This window comes from Phyllostomus discolor, chromosome 7, assembly GCF_004126475.2.
Source record: "Phyllostomus discolor isolate MPI-MPIP mPhyDis1 chromosome 7, mPhyDis1.pri.v3, whole genome shotgun sequence".
Classification (NCBI taxonomy): Eukaryota; Metazoa; Chordata; class Mammalia; order Chiroptera; family Phyllostomidae; genus Phyllostomus; species Phyllostomus discolor.
This window is the reverse complement of record NC_040909.2, coordinates 96935388-96954821: the sequence shown is the minus strand read 5'-3', so window position 1 is coordinate 96954821 and position 19434 is coordinate 96935388. Positions and strand designations below refer to the sequence as shown.

Sequence of the window (19434 nt, the reverse complement as noted above, 5' to 3'; positions counted from 1 at the left end):
AAGCCCTGGCTGGCGTAGCTCAGTAGATTGAGCGCGGGCTGCGAACCAAAGTGTCACAGGTTCGATTCCCAGTCAGGGTACATGCCTGGGTTGCAGGCCATGACCCCCAGCAACCGCACATTGATGTTTCTATCTCTCTCTCTCCCCCTCCCTTCCCTCTCTAAAAAATAAATAGATAATTTAAATTTTTTTTAAAAATCTCCCCTTTAAAAAAAATAACTATATCTTCTAAATAAAAAAATGTAGTGAGAAGATTGGAATTGCTCTTGTAGTTTTGCAAATCCCTTTGACATCTGACTGAACAGAAGACAGGGATTCTCACGTCTGCCTCACATGCACACCCGTTGGAGCACCGAAGCCATCTCCTTTGTGCATTAGATGGGTGTCAGTGGTCCGGCCTGAGAATCCCACTGCCATCTGTACATTATTCGTGTGAGAAACAACATTCTGGTTTTTAAACAGCTGGTACTGCGTCTGGAGTATGTGTTTTCCAGCACCACCAAGCAGTTCTCCAGTTCTCAGTGGACATTGACTGGGTGTCCTACAAATCTAACTCAGTTCTGACACCGTCTCCCTGGAGATAGCATCATGTTCCTCAGCTCCGCAAGACAGCCCCCATATCAGACTCCAGGTTGTCACCTGTGCTTCTGACCAACTGGCTGTAAATCAGAGGTTCCCACAAGCCCTTCATTGGATTCAGTTTACATGCTAGAATGGCTCACAGAACTCAGAAATAGTCACTTAGGTTTACTAGTTTTTTTATGAGGGGTGTGATAAAGAACAACGATGAACAGCCAGATGAAGAGGTACATAGAGCAGGTCTCGAAAGATCTGGGAGCAGGAGCTTCTGTCCCTGTGGAATGGGGTATGACATCCCCTTGGTATTTGGATTCCTTCCCCCAATCCAGTCGCCCATCACATCTTGTCATTCAAGAGTGGTGGGTTGGGTGGGCCTGAAAGTTCTAACCCTCTAATCATTTGGTCCTTTTGGTGACCAGACCCATCCTGAGACTATTGAGGGGTCCATCCTAAGTCACCTCATCAACATAAATTTAGGTGTGTTCTAGGAGCTTCTAATGAATGACAAAGAAACTCCTACCATTCAGGAAATTCCAAGGCTTTCAGGAGCTCTGTGCCAGGAACCTGGGAGGTAGACCAAATATGCATGCTATTATTATACCACAGGCTGCCCAATGGTGAATGGATCCCTTTTAACAAAAGGGTTATAACGGTTAATAGACATTGGTGCATTTTGGAGTCCCATTCATTCATTAATGGTTAGTCCATCATCATATCATATGAAAACATTTCCCAGCGCAAGGCCACTCAAGTTCACAGGCCTCCACGGATCTGGTAGGAGTGGTCCCAGCAATAGGTGGCTTCTCCCTTTCAGACATCTGATACAGTTGAGCTAAGAGACAATATCATCTCTTGTTCTCAGCCTCTTTTGAGGTGTTGATATATATTGGGTTTCCCTCATTACATAACCCGTTTGTCCATTCCCTTCTCTTCATCTGCTCCTCCTGCTTCTCTTCATTTATACTCAAACTTTTCCACCGTTGGAAGGAATGTTATGTTTAGCCACTGTGTTGATCTGGATTTCAGGCAGCAGTACTGGTCTAGCAAGTGCCTCCCCCTCTGGCCACTCCTATTCAGATAAGGTCAGGTGAGCCAGGGGCAGAACTAGTGGGCTGTTCTTCCACCAGGCAACATAGCTGCATTCCTCGCCGTGAGAGAGGTGCAGAGGGAGAAGCAAGAATGACAGAGCTTGACAGTTTTGGAATCTGGGTGATGGATATTTGGGGGTTTCTTATACTGTTTTCTCAATCTTTAGATAAATATTTTACATTAAAATTTTTGTTAAAGAATATCTTAAATAAAATATGTCTATAAGACTTACAAGATTTTACTAATTAATTTGGTCTACTTGGGGAAAAGAAAAATTTTCATGCAGTATCTGTGTACTTACATTGAATGTATCTTACCTGACCATGTTTATTCTGTATTTCATTGTAAAAACACACTATATAATCATCATAAACAAATCGTGATCCATAATTTTCATCATAATCCAGTGTAGAGTAGGCTGCCATCAGTTAGCCTTTGGATGTTTTATAAATCGGAAGCCATGGTGTGGTGGCAGTGGGCGCAGATTGATTTAAAGAGGTTCTCTATCCAAAGCAGAAATAGTATAGGAAAAATATCTCCTTCGATAAATGCACTACATTTAACATTGTCAGTGATTCTTTTCTTTGTAAAACTCGATCCTGTCTCAGATGTATCACACTGAGCCCTTCTGATTCTCGCTCCACTAGCTAATCTTTTTCTCTTGATCTCTTTGTAAGTATGTTTCTCCACTATAGCTTTTAGGATACTTTCAAGTTCAAGTAACAGAAATGCAGCATGAATCTGGCTGAAACCACAAGGACTTTGACCGACTCATGTGCAGGAAGTCTAGCAGCAGGGCATACCTCAGGCAGCAGCACCAGGGGAAGATTTTCCTGTCTTTGCGCTCCTCCTTGGTCAGCTTTGTCCTTGCAAGAGCTTTCTACAATGTGACTGCCAGCAGAAACTGGAATGGGGGTTGGAGAGTATTTGGGGGCTTCAAAACATTGTTCAGCCATCACATCAGCCCTAAATGCCTTCTAGAGACCTCTGAGCAGACCCTGTCCTATTGGTCGTAACCATGTCACATGGGTACTCACAGTTACAACAGAGTCTGAGAAACCAAGTAGCTCGCAACAGGCTGAGGCAACCAGCGTCCAGCAGGAGAAAGAGTGTCCTCTCCATCAAGCAGGGAACAAAAATCTTTCCTCCTGTCTGACTGAGCCAGTTTAAGTCACATTTCCCCTCTGCATGAATTATCAGCAAGGGGCTGTGAGATTTCCTTTAAAACAACAGATCAACCCCTGGAGCCAGGGAACAGCCACATTCCTCTACATCCAGTGGGTGATCTGCAGGAGGGTGAGCATCTGAACCAAATTAGGGCTCTGTTAGGAAGGAGAAAGAGGCACAATGCATGCTTGGGAGGCGACCTAGTTGCTCAGTGCCCTGGCTGACTGTGGGCCTGCTCTCAGGCCCGGACGTGTTCTCTGTTCTCCCTTTCTTGTGATTCCTTTCTAAGAAATCTTTTCTGCTCTGGTTCAAATGCTGTTAAAATTTCTACCAAAGCTATGCTTCCCAAATAGGCTTCTCACTTTATTTATTCTCTCTCCAACTGCATAGCAACATTAACATTCAATGTGAAAATTAGTTTGCTGTCTAATCCCATGATATATTCCTTTCCAACTTCATGGTTTTGATTAGGGATTCAGGCCTACTCTAAATTCCAGGTTTATGACTCTGTCCTGATCTCTTACCGCCACACTGTACTATCTTTAATTCAACCAAAATCTCTCCTCTCACCAGAGGATAGTTTCCTCTTTAGGACAGTTTCTTCTCCTTTACCCCTTCCCTTTTTCTTTTCTCCTGTCCCCTTCACATCTAATTCCTATTTATCCCTCACATGTTAGAAAAGTTGTTATTTCTTTTAGGGCGATAACTTAGAGGTCCTCTCTTACATGTGTTTAAAGGCACCTTGTATGTCCTTTTTAAGCACTAACACACTGTGTCCTAATAGTCCCTTTGGTTTTCGGGAGCCCCATGAGAACGTGCGCTATGACGGCGGACCACGTCCGTCAGGACTAGTACAGGACTAGCACCATCTGATGCATGAGAGGCACTCGCAAATGAGGTCTTTTGTAAGAGTTTCTATAAACTTTGTTTTCTTGAGTTGTTTCATAGGTGTGTCAGAAATCCCAGGAATATAAAAATCTTATTACTGAGCCTTTCTCACATATAAGCAGTTGGCACAGTTGGCATCCTTCTTGGCCTTCCCTGAATGTGGGTGAATTTTCTTTACTTCTACTGCCCTGGGAGAGAAGAGACTGTAGAAGGAAAAGGAAAAGATCCCCTCTCCCTGCCATTTCAGGAGCAGGAAGCAAGGGCATTCTTTTCTAGACAATGCTGTTGCCTAATGGGGAAGGTATGTACAATGTTCAGAGTTCCTGTTAAAACTTCAAGCATGTATGCTTACAAAATATCAGGCAATGGGGCAGGATTTTGGAATGGCAAAAAGAATATTTTATAAATCTGGTTCTTCATAAAAGCAATGAAAATGCTGAGAAAACTCGTCAAAATCAACGTTTTCAGAACTCGTACATTATCTGAAGATGTATAACCATCTGAGAAACATTATTCAAGAAAGTCTGCTAAACCTCAGTGAGAACAGCAGGATTTGTGAGATAGTACCTTGACTTACTCCCATCCACTGCTCCCCAGCTCCAACACAGCCTGGCAGGCTGGCATTCTCACCGCACTGGCTGTGAAGACCAGCCCTGCAGGCATCCATGGGAGCAGACCAGGTGGGAGCACCGCACAGAGTTCCATATGCAGAGCACTGCCAGTGTTTGGTCTGTCTCGGGCTGCTTGGAGAGCCCCATACTCAGGACACCGTTGTTCTTTGACCTCACTCAGAAGTAAAGCATTGTCCCAGTCTGTTAGATAAAATAGTCAGTGGCAGTTATTGTTTATTTTTTAAATACCACAGCTGCCCAAGACAGCTGTACCAATTGGGGCAAACAAGAATCTGGAAAAAAAAACTTGAATGAAGAAGGTAGTGACATCTATAGAATACTCCTCAGCACAAGCTGAATACACAGTCTTCTCAGGTACACATGAAAGTTTCTTCAGGACATACCATATGCTGGGCCAATAAACAAGGCTCAAAACAAACTAAAAGTATTGAAATACTATAAAATGAAGCCTGTTCTCTAACCACAGGGGAATGAAATCAGAAATCACTAACAAAAAGAAAGTTGAGAAATTCACAAATATGTGGAAGTTGAACAACAGGATCTTAAGTAACCAATGAGTCAAAAATGAAATTACAAGAGAAATTAGAAAGTACTTTGAGATGAATGGAACAAAAATACTTACACAGCAGAATTTACAGGGTGCAGCTGCAGCAGTTCTTAGAAATTTATACCTGTTAATGCCTACATTTAAAAAGAAGAGAATGATTATAAAATAAACTGATGGTTTACTTCAAGAAGATAACATAGCAGAGCAAAACAAACCCAAAGCAAGTAGAATAAAGATTACAGTGGCTATAAATGAGACAGTGAATAGAAAAACAATAAAAAATCAATAAAACCAAAATTTGGTTCTTTAAAAATTATTTGACAAGCTGTTAGCCACACTGACTAATAATAATAAAAAAAAAGAGTGAAGACTCAAATTGCCAAAATCAGGAATAAAAGAAGACACATCACTACTAAATTTACAAAACTTAAAAGATTATAAAGTAACAGTATGAACAACTATATGCTAATAAATTAGATAACCTAGGTGAAATTGGGGAACTATTAGAAAGCCACAAGCTACTGAAACTGACTCATAAAGAAATAGAAAATCTAACTACACTTATGACAAATAAAGAGATTAAATGTTAGTTTGAAAGCTTCTCACAAAAATAAATCCAGGCTCAGATTTTTTTCGTTGGTAAATTGTATCAAATATTTAAATAGTAACTAATGTCAGTTCTTCACAAACTTCCAAAAAATAAAAGAGGAGGGAAAATTTGTCAACTCATTTTATGAGCTGGTGTCATCTTGATACCCAAACCTGACAAAGATATAACAGAAGAAGAAAACTGTAGACCAAAAGCTCTTATGAATATAGACACAAAAATCTTCAACAAAATATTAGCATGCTGAATCCAGCAACATATAAAATGGATTCTATACCATGACCAAGTAGAATGTTTTGGGGAATATAAATGTATAATAACCCATATTATTAAGATAAAGAATTAAAATTGCATGATCATTTCATTAGACTGAAAAGGCATTTAACAAAATTCAAAACTTTTATGATTAAAAATATGTATATAACACTAGCAATTTAAAAATAGCATCTATAGAAACCTATAAATACCATCATACCTAATGATAAAAGATTAAAAGGAAGAATAACATTATCTGTATTTTGCAGATGACATATTTTGTATTTTGCAGATGACATTACTTTGACAAGGCTTCAGGATACAAGATAAGTGTATAAAAATCAATTGCTTTTCTTTATATTAGCAAACAAATATCCCATGATGAAATTAAGAAAACAATTTCATTTGCAATAGCATCAAAAAGTAATGATACTGTATTATTTTGGTAGGACTGCCATAACAAAATACCACACATACTAGGTAGCTTAAATAAGAAAAATACATTATTACGTAGCTCTGGAAGCTGGAAGTCCAAGATCAAGGTGCTGGCTGTGTGGTTCCTTTCGAGAACCCCTAGGGAGTCTGCCCATCCCTCTCTTCCTAGCTTCTGGTGGTTTCCTGGCAATTATTGGAGTTTGTGCCTTAGAGATTTTGGCCATCCTTTTCATATGGCATTTTCCCTGTGTGTGTGTCTTCCTCCAAATTTAACTTTTTTATAAGGACACTAGTCATATCGAATTAGGACCCACCCCAATGTCCTAACTGTAACTTGATTACTTCTGTAAACAACCTATCTCCAAATAAGGTCCCATTCTCCAGTACTGGGGGTGAGGAATTCAATACATAAACTGGGCGAGGGCACAGTTTGACTTATAACATATACTTAACAAATTTTAGAAAGCCTTATTGGAGGAAACTTTAAAACATCTACATAAATAGAAACACATCCCATGTTTATGAATCAGAAAACTCAATATCATTAAGATAGCAATACTCTCCAAATTGACCTAAATTTTCAACACAATCTCTATCAAAATTCCATGTGGCAGGTTTTTTATTAGTTTGTTTTTTGTTGTTTTTTTAACAAAATTTGACAAACTGATCCTAAGATTTCTATGATAACACAAGGGATCCAAAATAGTCCAGACAGTTTTGAAAAAGAACCAAGTTGGAGGACTCACACTTTCAAATTTCAAAACTTATTGCAAAGCAACAGTAATCAAGGCAGTGTGATACTGCCATAAAAATAGACATAGAGCAGTGGAAAATAAGAGAAAGTCAGAAATAAGCCCCTACATTTATGATTGATTCACTTTTGACAAAGGTGCCAAGACGATGGGGGAAGAATTATCTTTTCCCAGGTGGTGCTGGAACAGCTGGGTATCCACATGAAAAATAATGATGTTACCTCGTATTATAAAAATAAGAGAAGAAGAACTCAAGAGGGAAGTAGACCTGAATGGAAGACATAAACTATAAAACACTTACAAGAAAACATATAAGTAACTCATCTTAACATGGGGTTAGGTAGTTTTTGTGGTTTTTTTTAATATGACACTGAAAGTCCAAGGGACAGAAGACAAGATAGATACATTGAATTTCATCAAAACTTAAACTTTTGTGCTTCAAAGGACCTGATCAATAAAGTAAAAATAAAATCCACAGAATGAGAGGTAATATTTGCAAGTTGTATATCTGACAGAAGACTTGTATCTAGAATATAAAAAGAACTCTGATAACTCAGTTATGTAGAGACAAATGACTCAATTTAAAAGTGGGAGAAGGATTGAAGTAGTCATTTATTCAAAGAAGATATATGAAGGGCCAAGAAGCACATAAAAAGATGCTCAACATCATTCATCATTAGGGAAATGCAAATCAGAACCACAATGCGATACCACTTCACACCCACTAGGATGGCTATAATAAAAAAGGGGAACATTAGTAAGTGTTGCCAAGTATGTGGAGCAATTGGAAGCCTCAACTATTGCTGGTGGGAATGTAAAGTGGTGCAGCCACTTTGGGAAATAGTTTGGCAGTTAAACATAGAGTTGCCACATGGCCCAGCAATTCTACTTCTAGGTATATATTCAAGAGAAATGAAAACTTATGTTCATACAAAAATGTGTACAAGTATGTTCATAGTAGAAGTATTCATAAAAGCAAAAAAATGGGAAGAACCAGCTGCCTACCTAAATGATGAATGAGTGAATGAACAAAATGTGTTATATCGACACAATGGCAATTTAAAAAATGAAGTGCTGATACACGGAACGACATGGATGAACCTTGAAAACATGCTCCGTAAAAGAAGCCATACCCAAAGGCCACATGTTACATAGTTCTGTTTGTATGAACTGTCCAGATGAGGCAAATTCAACTGAGACAGAAGTAGATTGATGATTGCCAGGGACTGAGCAGAAGGGTTGAGAAGGGATGATAGCTACTGTGTAAGGAGTTACTTTTCGTTGTGATGAAAATTTTCTAAAATTAAGTAGTGTTCATGGTTGCACAATTCTGTGGATGTACTAAAAGCCAATGAAGTATAAAAGTTACTTGATTGAATTTTATGTCATGTAAAGTATATCTCAATGAATCTGTTAAAAATGGAAGACTGTGATATATAAAGGTGTAGCAGATAGCTGTAGACATATTATAGTTCAAGCATGTTAAAAATAAACAGGTTTCTGGAGGGTGATGAAATTCTAATCATCAGTAAGGCGATATAGTGAAGCTTAGGCTCCACAGCCACATGGCTGGGTTTCAGGCTTCGGTCCATCCCTTCCTGGTTGTGTCACATTGAGCAATGCGTCTTTGTATTTCAATTTCATTGTCCACAGGGTGCCTTTGGAAATAGTACTTGCTCATGGTGTTCATTTAATAAGTAGGAAGTGCTCAATAAATATTAGTTGTTGTTATAATGATTTGTAGTTTTAATTTATTATTACCTTGTTTTAATAGGAAAATATTTTCTAGTTTCTAAAAAATACTTTGGAAACCCAATTTTGAAGTATTATATAGTATTCAAATAACAAAACAGTTATGTATTACATACCTCCTGTTTGCAGTCCATGTGCTGAGAACTTTTGTATATAATACTAATCTTTACAGGTCCTCAAGATAGATATTACTGTGCCTGCTTATACATTAGTAAAGTAAGGATTAGTGAAATTAATACACTTGCCCAAGGTCCCATATTTAACATCACAGGACTCAGAATCGCACTGAGGTCTCTGTGTCCTCAAAGTCCATACCCTCACTAGTATCCCACCATGCCCACCCTCAGAGTTACTAAGTTAATAACGTCTGCCCTTGTGTCTCACGTTCTTCTCCTTTTTCATAATTCCATTTCCCTGGACTTGTTTGTTTCAGCCCTGCCTGTCATAAGCTCTGCTTTATTTAAAAAGAAAAGCAAGGCTTGGAAGTTAATCACAGTGTTCTCAGTAGCATGGAATCCGACAGTGTGGGATACCATGTGTTTAGAACTCAGTGTTTTGTGATTGTAAAGATAGCTTTACTTTGCTAACTACCTTTACTTGCAGAAGTGTTAATATTGTATCTGCTTATAACTTTCTTAAAAAAGTCATTTAAGGTGATCAACCACTTGTCAGTAATGACTATGACAAGAGAGAGCCTGCTGTGTTAGACACCCACACCCATGACCATTTAGTTGACAAATGCTTGCACAGGAAGATTTTCCTCCATTTTCACATGACAGATTTGAATGTTATGAATCATGGATCATCACTCAACCATTAACATCTTAAAGTGGGATTCTAAATCTGGTAGCTGCAGTGTTTGGCCAAAATCCTTTTAGGATTATTACCCAGACTCTGCCTTTTATGTGACAATTAACTACCATGGATAGTACATTTTCATTTAAATTATCCTCATTGTGTGTTCCAGGGAGATGTAGAGTGCAATTTTCTTGAAGGCGTGAGATAATGCTCAGTAAAATTCATCATCTGTGTTTCTCCCCTTTGTTGAATTGTCATTGTTCCCCCTTGTGTAGTTTGCAGTTTGGCGACTCTGTGCACTGGGGGGTATTAAAAGGCTATACAACTCAACAGAAAAAACTTTAGAGAAAAATATTCAAGTTGGGTTTTCTCTTTTAGGCATATTCTCATTAAAATTGAGGAGGTTGTTGCCCAAATCACAAATATCAAAGCCCTAAGTGCCATGGGGGTATTTAACATAGAAATTGAGGCAAAAATGGATTAAAGTCTTTGCTAGGATAGAAACAGAAAAGAGAAAAGAAATCTCTTCTAGAGAGAGAAAGACCACCATAACTTAAGAATTTGCTTTTTCTTTTTTGAGATTAGTTTTTCATCATTTTTTATTGTTATTCTATTGCAGTTGTCCCATTTCCCCCCCTTTGCCTTCCTCTACCCATCCTGCCCCCCGATTCCCACAGTCAGCTCCCACACTGTTGTCCATGTCTGTGGATCATTCATACATGTCCTTTGTCTAGTCCCTTCCTCTTCTTTCCACCATTATTGCCCTCCGCCCTCCCCTCTAACAAAATAAACTAACAAACAAAATAGAACCACAGGCATGGAGACATGGAACAGACTGAAAGTGACCAGAGATTATTTTCTGATCCACCATATTCCAAGGTGAAATTAGACGTAAACATGCGTGTACAGAAAGTGCTGTGGAAACATTGAAAATGGAACAGCCAAGAACAACTGAAAACCATTATTTAAAACATCCCTTTTGTATTTGTTTTTCCTGCTACCTTACTCTTTTTTCCATTCATCACTGGGTAAAAGAAAAACTGAGTGTTTCAGAGTGGCTGCTCTGATATAAACAAATCATGTCACAGATAAGTTTTCCTTTCCTCATATTTTAGTCTTATTAGAGATGAGGCAGTGCCCAGTAATATTTTGCCAATGGTGTGACACAGTACTTGGAAATGATTGATTAGAATCATATGCTGACTGTCATTTTCCTTCAGATCGGCTTTGATTAAGGAAGAAATCCATTGTGGCAGTTTTGCTGTGGCACAGTGCATGCCAGGGGCTGCCACTGGGACCACCCAGCTGGCTGCAGGCAGGATGGGCAAAATTTCAATAGAAATTTTGTGCAATAGAGTGCAAAATTTCAATAGAAATTAGTGAAAATTTTTCAGTTAGAAGATAGCTTGAGAGCCCAAGGACCTTGGGGAAAGAACATATCACTTAGGCTCTATACAGATTAAGAGACTTATGTCAAAGAGGGAAGCTTAGGTAAACACACTTTCCCTCCATGCACAACAACAGCAAAAAATTACAACTAAACTGTAGAACAAACATTGCCCAAATTTGTCAGAAAATCAAACTGTATGGAAGTCTGACAATGCAGGATTTAAAGAAGCCACATTCATCCATATGGGTGTCTTTTCTACAGTAGGCCATGCTACTAAGACAGGAAGTCAAAGCAGCTCTACAGAATATATAGAAATAAACACAGGGAGGCTGCCAAATTGAGGAGACAAAGAAATATGGCCACAATGAAAAAATAGAACAAAACTCCAGAGAAAGAACTAAACGAAGTAGAGATAAGGAACCTATCAGATGCAGAGTTCAAAACGCTGGTTTTCAGGATGCTAAAAGAAATCATTGGGTACTGCAGAAACATAAAAAAGACCCAGTCAGAAATGAAGATTGCATTAAGTGAAATAAAGAAAAGTCTACAGGGAAACAAGAGTGGAGGGGATGAAGCCAAGATTCAAATCAACAATTTGGAACATAAGGAATGAAAAAAGCATTCAATCAGAAATGCAAGAAGAAAAAAAGAACTCAAAAAACAAGAATAGAATAAGGAGTCTCTGGGACATCTACACACATACGAATATCAGAATCATGGGAGTGCCAGAATAAGAAGAGAAAGAGCAAGAAATGGAAAACTTATTTGAAAAAATAATGAAAGAAAACTTTCCTAATTTGGTGAAGGAAATAAACATTCAAGTCCAGGAAGCACAGAACCCCAAACAAGTTGGACCCAAACAGTACCACACCAAGACACATCATAATTAAAACGCCAAAGGTTAAAATAAAGAGAGAATCTTAAAAGCAGCAAGAGAAAAGCAGAGAGTTACCTACAAAGGAGTTCCCATAAGGCTGTCAGCTGAGTTCTCAAAAGATATTTTGCAGACTAGAAAGGACTGGCAAGAAGTATTCAAAGTGATGAAAAGCAAGGACTTACAACCTAAATTACACCATCCAGTAAAGCTATCATTTAGAATGGAAGGGCAGATAATGTGCTTCCCAGACAAGGTAAACTTAAAGGAGTTCATCATTACTAAGCCATTATTATATGAAATGTTAAAGGGAACTATATAAGAAAAAGATCAAAACTATGAACATTAAAATGGCAACAAATGCATAACTATCAACAACTGAATCTAAAAAACAACAAAAAAACAGAATGGGAACAGAAGCATAGACACGGAAATCTTCTGGAGGGTTACCAGTGAGGAGGGGGAAGGAAGAGAATGGAGGAAAAAGTACTGCGATTAAGAAGCATAACTGGTAGGTACAATATAGGGGGATGTTAAGAATAGTACAGGAAGTGGAGTGGGCAAAGAACTCATGTACATGACCCATAGACATAAACCAAGAGAGGGGATTGCTGGAGGGAATGGAAGTACCAGGCAGAGAGGAGCAAAGGGGGAAAAATTGGGACAACTATAATAGCAAAATCAATAAAATATATTTTTTAAAAAAGGAAATCCATTGTGTATGAATAATGACACCTGGACAAAAAATAAAAAAAGGAGCTATACATCAATAACGTTAATAGTTCAACATTTCTAACTGTTTGATTAAATATTTGAATATTTTTCCCTGAATTGCATTTGAAATGAAATGGATTGAGAAAGAAGAAAAAATTAAGCTGTAAAATAAGAGGATTAGCAATTTTATAAAAAAGTGGTAAGTATAAGGAAGTGCTGGAAGCAGTTCTTTAAGATTAGCATAATAGCTTAATCCTATTTTTGTAAATCAAACTCCAAGTGGTTTGGATTCCAATGATACTGTCACTGAAAATGACCAAAATAACCTGGGGAGTTCTGAGAACTCAGGCAATCTGCTGGTTCTGTGATTTAAAGGTGAACACTTTTAAAGGTGGTCTGTAATTAGAGGCAGATTAGCTTTGTTTTCCGCTCTGATACCTTGGGCAAGTCATTTCACCCATGAAAGCCTCATTTTCTTTATCTCTTAGTATAAAATAATTACCACCATTTTGCTCTCTTTCAAACTTTTGGTAAGGCTCAAAAATAAAACAAAAAAATATATCAGAAACCCACCATCACGGGAGTTCCTACATGTTTAAACATGAGCCCTTAATAAGACTCGATACTCTGTTAAGATTATAGGACAGGACTACATATGACACCAGTTACTGCAGTAGCAAAAGGATAAAATATTTTGTTCTTCAAATTATTTCAAACTAAAAGGTGGTTTTCTCTCTCAATGTGAAGTTAATGAGTTTTTAGTATTTGTGAATGTGAAAAAAAAAGTGCCTAAAAATTGGCTTTACCCATGGCTCTCTTTGGGAACTCACAATACAGTGTTTGATATTTTAGAATAATTTCAAACTGGACCTGTAGGTTGGTCCTGCGTTTGCAGTTCCAAATGTTTGATAGAGTAGGTCAGATCTATGGCTTACTATATACACACACACAGATTGGTGCCTTAACTATACATATGAACATATACATTATAGATAATTTGCTTATTTGTTTATCAGTGATTTATTTCATGTACACACAGACAGTGTTTCCCTGATAGACTTTTAGCCCCTTGAAGTTAGGGACTTTGGGGGTTTTGCGCATGGCTCTGTAGCTCCCTCAGGGTAAGCTTAGCAACCACACTATTCACGGCAGGCAGAGCCATGCAGGGACTCTTGGTCTCTCCTTTTACCTTCCTTTGACTGAGAATGTTGGCTGGTGTCCCTGAGTCTGGGCTGTGGTCTGAGGACTGTGGTTCCTTTGCTCTCTGAGTCCTAGAAGCTCAGGCTGGCTGTTTCTCCTGACAACCTGGACTATCTTTTCTGTTTCCTCCTAGAAAAAGAAACCCTGTTCTCCAAACTCTTGTCTTGCCCCAGTGTTAGGTGCTTTGTATCTTTTTCCTTCAGAAGGGATAATGAGAGACTGAATCACAAACGGACAATGGCCAAACCATACATAAAAATAGAACCTTGACCCACAACCCGCACTGAACAGCTCCGGAAACCAACTTCTCATCTCCAGTAAATACCCCAGAAGCCAGCTTGCTCTGAGTCACATTTGCAGGAAGCCACATTGCTCTCTGGTGACAATCTGGGAAGCTAAACAATAACTTATGTGTTCCCCAATTGGCCCAGACTTGATTAGTAACTAACAGCTTCCCTAGTTTGTTCCTGCTCCCAACATAGGACCAACGAGAGACAGCCCAGTCCGCTTATCACATAAGATGCCACTTCTGGTAAGCACACTCACAGCTGCCCTCGCCTGTGCCTCCAAACACGGGTGCCTCGGAAGCGTTTCTCTATAAAGCTTTTCTTCTTGTCTGCCAAAACACAGGTGATGGTGGCTGACTCCCTTGCTGGGAGGCTAGCTCTGAATAAATAGCCTTTGCACTTCCATTTGGTTGCTCTTTGTTTATTTCCATAATAAGGAATGTCCGATGTTTTTCTTTACCAACTTGAAAAGCAGGAAATCTAATTAAAATACATTAGGACCAGCAAGGGATTGCTCCTTTAATGCTACTAATCTCCTAAGAGATGTTATTAAAATTATTACAAAGAGAGTTTTCTGTGAGGGCATTAGACTCACTGTTGTATTTGCTCTGATCTCCTAACTTCAGCTCAGCACTCGGGGGACACCCCCAACCCCAGGTATCCTTTCCAAGGTAGAACATACTGTTACCCTGTCTGATCATCATAGTGTAAATTATAGGCATGTTTTGGCTAAGATTTAAGTAAGCTGATTTTACCTCTAAAAAAAATCAGATATAATTCCTCAAATAATGAGCTATAACAAGCATGTTCTTAGACAAGTAAAATGTGGTATAGTTGTACTAAGGCGCCATTGTTATCAGTTCCTTCTAACTCCAATTTAATGCTTACACTTCACCTAGAATAGTCTTTGACCTCATGCATTTTCTCAATTTACAGTCAGAACTTTTCAAGGTACATACATATGTCTGGGACTTTTGAAATGCCAATATCTGTGTTTTCCTAATGGCTTAACCTAATCTTGTGTATGTTGATCTGAGTTCTAAGATTAATTTACATGTCTTTTGTCCACATGTTAAAAAGCATAGCTCTTTCTGCCTTTTTCCTCAACTATATTTTATTTTGTGCCTATGAAATTCTTCTTACTTATTCCTTTGTTGATCTAAATTTATTTCTGATCCCCTTCCATCTGCTGTTTGCTTTCTTTGCTGGAGCCAGTTCTAAACTGAATCTGCATAAGTTTTAGAGGCTGAGAGTATCTCCCCCAAATTCATATGTTGAAGCCCTTGTCCCCCCAGTTCCTCAGAATGTAACTCTATTCGGAAAAAGGGCCTTGGAAGAGATATTTAAGTTAAAATGAGGCTTTTCTGGTGGGTCCTAATGCAGCCTGACTAGTGTCCTTGTAAGAAGAGGAAATTTGGATGCGTAGAAGGGTGTGTGAGCGCACAGGGGAAAGGGCATGTGAGGACATAGTGAGAAGATGGCCATCTGCAAGTCAAGGAGAGAGGGTCAAAGGAAACCAGACCCGCCGACACCTTGATCTTGGGCTTCCAGCCTCCAGAACTGTGAGACTATAAATGTCTGTGGTTGGAGCCACCCAGTCTGTGGAATTTTGTTCTGTCAGCCCTAGCAGACTCATACCATTCACTAGTGAATTACCTTAGCAACTCCTCTTACTTTGCAATCTGCAGTGTTTACTACCTGCCTCAGCAAAAATGTTTCTCTGAAAGGTCCTATTTTTCAACACAGGAGAATATATTTAAAACACAGTTAGATGAATTTTGTTTGATGAGGACAAAATTAACGTGATTGTATGTCATGCTTCAAGCGTCATTATTGATTTTGTCCTCATCTGGGCACATCATGGAATCAGGTGTGTATCCACCAAGTGGTGCAAGCAAAGTGGATGGGCCAGGAGGTGAAAAGAAATTAGGTTGATAAATTCGTATATGGATTGATTAGCAGAGTTGGATTTAAAATGTGAAATAAATAGGATGCTGAGAATGCATTTTCTCTCTACTGTCTACATCATATGAAACTTTTGAAGATGTATTTGAAGGACTTGTAAAGGGCTTGCAGGCTAGTAAGATGTGTCTTTCTAAACTTTACTAGAAGGTTGGATTATATATACAAGGGCCTTCTAGTGTACGAGAAAAGACGGTAAACAGTCAAAAATAATCAGCTGTTAGGGATGTATAGAAAATATGAGCGAAGGATTAAGCAGAACTGAACATGTTCATATAATATCTTTCACATGAAACTTCAGTTAAATGACAATAAAAGAATAAAAATAGTATAAACCTACAAATAGAACAGGATACAGACAATAACAAATGAGCAATGTCAACATGTTTTTTTGAAAAATGAAAAAGAGAAGTACCTGACTTGTCAGATCCAGGAAAGCTGAAACCAAAGTAACTGCAGAGGGGCTTGTGAAGAGCAGGTGTGTAAGGCTCCTGTTTCTACGGCAGCTGAAGAAAGTGCATGGCCTCAAAGAACACGCCCAGCGATACAGCAGGTCCTCCAGTAACATGGTTTCGTTCAGCTGTAATGTTGATGAGGAAAAAAATTGGTTCCAAACTAGAGCCACTGTCTGTGTGGGGTTCGCACATGCTCCCCAGGCCTGTGTGGCTTTTCTCCAGGTCTTCCACTTTCCTCCCACATCCCAAAGGTGTGTGTGTGTGAGATGAATGGGCTGTCTCCGTTGTCCCTGTGTGAGTGAGTGAGGGTGTGAGTGGCCCTGCGGTGGAAGAGCCTCCTGTCCAGGGTGGGTCTTGCTTTGCGCCCTTAGCTGCCAGGACAAGCTCCAGCCATGGCAACCCTGAGCTGGAATCAGTGGGATGGGAAATCATATCTTACTTGTTTTTGTTCATCTATTTTAAACATATGTATAGCTCATGTTTACTTCAGTGTTTAATATTAGAAGTATTTTGGGTCTTTATTAAGAAGTATGGTGATGTTTCTGTGACTACAAATATGCCTTAGAAACTTAACTCTTGTTGTTATCAATTAGCCTAGGTTCCATTTGGTTTCCTTATGCATCATTTCCTTTAAAGAGGCAGTTTCCAAGGACCACGGACAATGTTAATTGGGTGCGCAGTGAAAGCAACGGCCTGGTGACGCACCCAACAGTGAGGCCTCTCAGTCGTGGGCCCTGCCCTTTCACACAGAGCTCTAGTCACAGTCTCAGTTTTACAGGATAACCAGCAAGGATAATCAAGCATTGGACAGCCCTTCAACATGAGAAAAAATAAAGAAAAAAACAAAAATGAGGCTGTATTTTGGGGAGCAACAGAAAATGAGAGGCGCAAAATGCAAATAATATCTCTAAGATGCTGAGGGCAATAAGAGAAGAAAGTGTATTCATGAAAACAGTAATAGGATATTATACCAAAAAAAAAAAATCCAGGCAGGGCTCTCAGAAATTATAAAACTGATTTTCAGAAATAAAAACTAAATGGATTGAACAACAGTATTGGAAGCTAAGTCAAGGAACTCTCTCAGAAGGAAAAACAAAAACATGAAGATGGAAAATAGAAAATTTAGGAAAATTATAGGCTCAGTTTATTTTATTATTTATTTTTATATTTTTTATTTTAATTGTTGTTGTAGTACAATTTCCTATCTTTTACTCCCATCCCAAACCACCCACCCAGCCCTCCCCTCCTCCCTCCCATTTCCACCCTATATGCTCAGTTTAACATGTCCAACATACAAACAAAAAAAGTTCCAGAAAGAACATGGGGTGGGAAGAGGGATGGACAAGAAATTATTATAGAAATAATAGATGATCTAGAATTGAAAAATGTGAATTTCCATATTGAAAGGACTGCTGAGTTTCCCACATTTTACACTAAGCCATAAAACTTCAGGAAACCAGAAATAAAAATATCTTAAAATATTCTTCATCATTATCATCATAGCTATACTTATATACAGTACATTTACTTTTAGCACATTTAGTCTCAGAGACTCTTAAGGGAAGTAGTGGCATCTTACCCTGTTTATAGGTAAGGAATCTAAGGGAGTGAGTGGTTAAGGAACAGTGAATAAACTACAGAGTCAGGGTTTAAATCCAGGCTTTCTGGCTCCAGATTTTACTACACTCCTAAACACTACACTATACTGATTTTTATAAAACCTCTAGAGAGACCAAAAAAGATGGGGGGTGAGGGGAGGGAGACAAACATATCAGATTTCCCAACAGCAACACTAAAGTTATAATGCAATGAAGCAGTGCTTTCAAAATTCTAAAAAGAAATTATTTACTACCTAGAATTCTGTACATGCCCAGGCCTTCAGTCAAGTGTATGAATAGCTTCAGAAATTTTTAGAAATTCAATTTTATCTGTGGTGCATTCTTTCTTGGGAACAACTAGAATTCAATAGCTAGGGCGCCCGACACCAGCAGAGGCCAAGGACAGCTGTCCAGCAAGCCCAGGCAGCAACCTGTTCAGAGGAAACAAGCAGATGGCTGCTGGAGGGCTCTCTGCAGAAAAGGAGAGAAAAGTAATAGCTTATGTGATGTTTTTGGCACAGGGGAGAACAGTATTGAGACTTTCTAGCACCCCTTCTGTGCTGAAAGGATGAAACAATGGTAAGTGCATTAGAAAATTAAGCCGAAGAAAAGGGGACAGGATTTAAACTTAAAAAACTGCGTGTGAAATGAAGTGCAATATTACAACTCAAGTAGGAATGATACCTCATTGTCGTAATATTATAAAACCTGAATGTGGATTTACCCAGATGTAGGAATGATGTGTGCTTTGTGTTGCACGATGGAGACGAGGGGAAAGAAGACGCGTTGCTAACTTGCCAAAGGAAATAGCTGGGGTTGAACTCGGGGTTGGGGAAGAGCTGAGTGAGAGACTGCTGCTTCCATTATAAGATCTGTAGTAATATTTGACTTTTTAAAAATAGAAATTTTTTGTGGTGGGGGGTAGGAAGGACTTCTGGTGAGAACCAGAAAGCCTACTAGGAAAAAAAAAAAAAAAAGGTGGATTTTTTAATTGGATGAAAATAGTTAAATAAGAATTAGATGGGCTTTAGTCTGCTTCTCTAAAGACTTTCAAGAAGAAACCAGTTTCAGGAGAAGGCTTTAAAGGTAGCCTTCAATCTAATTTAATGGTGAAGCGAAACATGCACCATTCAAGTGGGTTGAGCAGAATACTGGCAAAGTGAGGAGGGATCCCTGAACTGGAGGGAGGGTTTGGATGAAAGAGCTGGAGCGTGTTGTGGGACTAATGAGGCTTGAGACTAGGAAATCCATCTGTAGATGACCAGAGTGCCAGATGCAGCTGAGGGTTAACTCACCAGGCAAGTGCTGATGATGGCTTTATGAAGCCATGTGGCCCTATAAAAACAATCAAAGCTCTGTTTTCTAAAGTCTGCGTAGCCACGAGGAGAAATGTGATTCAGGAGCTGTTGTGTTCTGGGCCACCAACTCAAATGCCAACCCTATCAGTTTCTCT

General features: G+C 38.9%; 1 protein-coding gene across 10 annotated transcripts in view; it reads left to right on the top strand.

Moving 5' to 3' along the window:
• The window catches only part of ASPH (aspartate beta-hydroxylase), a 200280-nt gene that overhangs the window by 157046 nt on the left and 23800 nt on the right, over positions 1–19434 (top strand). The gene's annotated exons all lie outside the window — the stretch shown is intronic.